Source organism: Myripristis murdjan, chromosome 9 (assembly GCF_902150065.1).
Source record: "Myripristis murdjan chromosome 9, fMyrMur1.1, whole genome shotgun sequence".
NCBI classification, from domain to species: Eukaryota; Metazoa; Chordata; class Actinopteri; order Holocentriformes; family Holocentridae; genus Myripristis; species Myripristis murdjan.
The window spans coordinates 38221410-38226409 of record NC_043988.1 but is presented as its reverse complement, the minus strand read 5'-3'; positions in this window follow the sequence as shown (position 1 = coordinate 38226409).

Here is a 5000-nt window from a genome sequence, read left to right as displayed (position 1 = left end):
AGTAAAGCGGCAGTATAGTAAAGCGGCAGTATAGTAAAGTGGCAGTAAAGCGGCAGTAAAGCGGCAGTATAGTAAAGCGGCAGTAAAGTGTCAGTAAAGCGGCAGTATAGTAAAGCGGCAGTAAAGTGGCAGTAAAGTGGCAGTAAAGTGGCAGTAAAGCGGCAGTATAGTAAAGCGGCAGTATAGTAAAGTGGCAGTATAGTAAAGTGGCAGTATAGTGTCAGTAAAGCGGCAGTATAGTAAAGCGGCAGTAAAGTGGCAGTAAAGTGGCAGTAAAGTGTCAGTAAAGCGGCAGTATAGTAAAGTGGCAGTAAAGTGTCAGTAAAGCGGCAGTATAGTAAAGTGGCAGTAAAGTGGCAGTAAAGCGGCAGTAAAGCGGCAGTATAGTAAAGCGGCAGTAAAGCGGCAGTAAAGTAAAGCGGCAGTAAAGCGGCAGTATAGTAAAGTGTCAGTAAAGCGGCAGTATAGTAAAGCGGCAGTAAAGTGGCAGTAAAGCGGCAGTAAAGCGGCAGTAAAGTGGCAGTATAGTAAAGTGGCAGTATAGTAAAGCGGCAGTAAAGCGGCAGTATAGTAAAGCGGCAGTAAAGCGGCAGTATAGTAAAGTGGCAGTAAAGCAGCAGTATAGTAAAGCGGCAGTAAAGCGGCAGTATAGTAAAGCGGCAGTAAAGTGGCAGTATAGTAAAGCGGCAGTAAAGCAGCAGTATAGTAAAGCGGCAGTAAAGCGGCAGTATAGTAAAGCGGCAGTAAAGTGGCAGTATAGTGTCAGTAAAGCGGCAGTATAGTAAAGTGGCAGTAAAGCAGCAGTATAGTAAAGTGTCAGTAAAGCGGCAGTATAGTAAAGCGGCAGTAAAGCGGCAGTATAGTAAAGCGGCAGTAAAGCGGCAGTATAGTAAAGCGGCAGTAAAGCGGCAGTATAGTAAAGCGTCAGTAAAGCGGCAGTATAGTAAAGTGTCAGTAAAGCGGCAGTATAGTAAAGCGGCAGTAAAGCGGCAGTATAGTAAAGTGTCAGTAAAGCAGCAGTATAGTAAAGCGGCAGTAAAGCAGCAGTATAGTAAAGCAGCAGTATAGTAAAGCGGCAGTAAAGCAGCAGTATAGTAAAGTGTCAGTAAAGCGGCAGTATAGTAAAGCGGCAGTAAAGCAGCAGTATAGTAAAGCGGCAGTAAAGCAGCAGTATAGTAAAGTGTCAGTAAAGCGGCAGTATAGTAAAGCGGCAGTAAAGCGGCAGTATAGTAAAGCGGCAGTAAAGCGGCAGTATAGTAAAGCGGCAGTAAAGCGGCAGTAAAGCGGCAGTATAGTAAAGTGGCAGTAAAGCGGCAGTAAAGCGGCAGTATAGTAAAGCGGCAGTAAAGCGGCAGTAAAGTGTCAGTAAAGCGGCAGTATAGTAAAGCGGCAGTAAAGTGACAGTATAGTAAAGTGGCAGTAAAGCAGCAGTATAGTAAAGTGTCAGTAAAGCGGCAGTATAGTAAAGCGGCAGTAAAGTGTCAGTAAAGCGGCAGTATAGTAAAGCGGCAGTAAAGCGGCAGTATAGTAAAGCGGCAGTAAAGCGGCAGTATAGTAAAGCGGCAGTAAAGTGGCAGTATAGTGTCAGTAAAGCGGCAGTATAGTAAAGCGGCAGTAAAGCAGCAGTATAGTAAAGTGTCAGTAAAGCGGCAGTATAGTAAAGCGGCAGTAAAGCGGCAGTATAGTAAAGCGTCAGTAAAGCGGCAGTATAGTAAAGCGTCAGTAAAGCGGCAGTATAGTAAAGCGGCAGTAAAGCGGCAGTATAGTAAAGTGTCAGTAAAGCAGCAGTATAGTAAAGCGGCAGTAAAGCAGCAGTATAGTAAAGCAGCAGTATAGTAAAGCGGCAGTAAAGCAGCAGTATAGTAAAGTGTCAGTAAAGCGGCAGTATAGTAAAGCGGCAGTAAAGCAGCAGTATAGTAAAGTGGCAGTAAAGCGGCAGTATAGTAAAGCGGCAGTAAAGCGGCAGTAAAGCGGCAGTATAGTAAAGCGGCAGTAAAGCGGCAGTATAGTAAAGCGGCAGTAAAGCGGCAGTATAGTAAAGTGGCAGTAAAGCGGCAGTAAAGCGGCAGTATAGTAAAGCGGCAGTAAAGCGGCAGTAAAGTGTCAGTAAAGCGGCAGTATAGTAAAGCGGCAGTAAAGTGGCAGTAAAGCGGCAGTATAGTAAAGCGGCAGTAAAGTGGCAGTATAGTAAAGTGGCAGTAAAGCAGCAGTATAGTAAAGTGTCAGTAAAGCGGCAGTATAGTAAAGCGGCAGTAAAGCGGCAGTATAGTAAAGTGTCAGTAAAGCGGCAGTATAGTAAAGTGTCAGTAAAGCGGCAGTATAGTAAAGCGGCAGTAAAGCGGCAGTATAGTAAAGTGTCAGTAAAGCAGCAGTATAGTAAAGCGGCAGTAAAGCAGCAGTATAGTAAAGCAGCAGTATAGTAAAGCGGCAGTAAAGCAGCAGTATAGTAAAGTGTCAGTAAAGCGGCAGTATAGTAAAGCGGCAGTAAAGCAGCAGTATAGTAAAGCGGCAGTAAAGCGGCAGTATAGTAAAGCGTCAGTAAAGCGGCAGTATAGTAAAGCGGCAGTATAGTAAAGCGGCAGTAAAGCGGCAGTATAGTAAAGCGGCAGTAAAGCGGCAGTAAAGCGGCAGTATAGTAAAGTGGCAGTAAAGCGGCAGTAAAGCGGCAGTATAGTAAAGCGGCAGTAAAGCGGCAGTAAAGTGTCAGTAAAGCGGCAGTATAGTAAAGCGGCAGTAAAGTGGCAGTATAGTAAAGTGGCAGTAAAGCAGCAGTATAGTAAAGTGTCAGTAAAGCGGCAGTATAGTAAAGCAGCAGTAAAGTGTCAGTAAAGCGGCAGTATAGTAAAGCGGCAGTAAAGCGGCAGTATAGTAAAGCGGCAGTAAAGCGGCAGTATAGTAAAGCGGCAGTAAAGCGGCAGTATAGTAAAGCGGCAGTAAAGTGGCAGTATAGTGTCAGTAAAGCGGCAGTATAGTAAAGTGGCAGTAAAGCAGCAGTATAGTAAAGCGGCAGTAAAGCAGCAGTATAGTAAAGCAGCAGTATAGTAAAGCGGCAGTAAAGCAGCAGTATAGTAAAGCAGCAGTATAGTAAAGTGTCAGTAAAGCAGCAGTATAGTAAAGCGGCAGTAAAGCAGCAGTATAGTAAAGTGTCAGTAAAGCGGCAGTATAGTAAAGCGGCAGTAAAGCGGCAGTATAGTAAAGCGGCAGTAAAGCGGCAGTATAGTAAAGCGTCAGTAAAGCGGCAGTATAGTAAAGTGTCAGTAAAGCGGCAGTATAGTAAAGCGGCAGTAAAGCGGCAGTATAGTAAAGTGTCAGTAAAGCAGCAGTATAGTAAAGCGGCAGTAAAGCAGCAGTATAGTAAAGCAGCAGTATAGTAAAGCGGCAGTAAAGCAGCAGTATAGTAAAGTGTCAGTAAAGCGGCAGTATAGTAAAGCGGCAGTAAAGCAGCAGTATAGTAAAGCGGCAGTAAAGCGGCAGTATAGTAAAGTGGCAGTAAAGCGGCAGTATAGTAAAGCGGCAGTAAAGCGGCAGTAAAGCGGCAGTATAGTAAAGCGGCAGTAAAGCGGCAGTATAGTAAAGCGGCAGTAAAGCGGCAGTAAAGCGGCAGTATAGTAAAGTGGCAGTAAAGCGGCAGTAAAGCGGCAGTATAGTAAAGCGGCAGTAAAGCGGCAGTAAAGTGTCAGTAAAGCGGCAGTATAGTAAAGCGGCAGTAAAGTGGCAGTATAGTAAAGCGGCAGTAAAGTGTCAGTATAGTAAAGTGTCAGTAAAGCGGCAGTATAGTAAAGTGGCAGTAAAGCAGCAGTATAGTAAAGTGTCAGTAAAGCGGCAGTATAGTAAAGCGGCAGTAAAGTGTCAGTAAAGCGGCAGTATAGTAAAGCGGCAGTAAAGTGGCAGTATAGTAAAGTGGCAGTAAAGCAGCAGTATAGTAAAGTGTCAGTAAAGCGGCAGTATAGTAAAGCGGCAGTAAAGTGTCAGTAAAGCGGCAGTATAGTAAAGTGGCAGTAAAGTGGCAGTATAGTAAAGTGGCAGTAAAGCAGCAGTATAGTAAAGCGGCAGTAAAGCGGCAGTCAGGTGTGCCTGCAGGGCGTCGGGGGTTAAAACCTGCAGCTCAGAGCCTCACAGCCTCAGTCGACATCTGAGCTCCGACAGGTTCACACCATCTGTCTGATGAGAAACTGAAACTGAAACAACAGCAAGAGGAAGAGGAGAAGAGAGGAAGAACGAGAAGAACGAGGAGAAGAAGAAGGGAGGAGAAGAAGAAGGGGGGAGGAGGAGCAGGAGGTGAAGAGGGAAAAAAGAAGAGAAGGAGCAGAACAGAAGAAGAAGAGAGGAGAAGTGTTGTGTTGGACTGTAATCAGCTTATCAGGAGTCAGCCTGAGCAACAGCCAAGAGACGGTAAGAAAGACAGGCAGAGAGACAGGCAGAGACAGGCAGAGAGACAGACAGGCAGAGAGACAGATATGTAGAGAGACAGGCAGAGAGACAGACATGTAGAGAGACAGGCAGAGAGACAGACATGTAGAGAGACAGGTTACCCGGTCCCCCACAGGAAGTGACTCTGATGTGAAGAGATATTTTGGTTTGTGTTTGTTATGGAACTGTCCAGGAGTCAGAACTCAATTCAGACATCATGTTCAAATAATCAATAATCAATAATCACAGCTTTGGATATTTTGTCTGATGGATTAACCCTTTAACTCCTGAGAAATAACAAGAAATTATGTTTCTAAAATGACGCATTTCAAGGTGAGATCAAATTCATTGTGTAAATGCTGGTGATGCTCGTGTTACTGAGGACCCTCTGGGGGCCCCCGGCGGCCCCCGGCGGCCCCAGAACCCCCTCTGAACCCTCCTGTAGCAGACTGGTTAAAGGGGCAGTTCACACAAACTAACAGAAATCTGTCAGTGTTTTTATTGATTGATTTGATTTCCTGCATGTGAAGATGTGTGTGTGGAGCTGCTCACACATACACACACTCAGGAAACTGCTCACACACACTGAG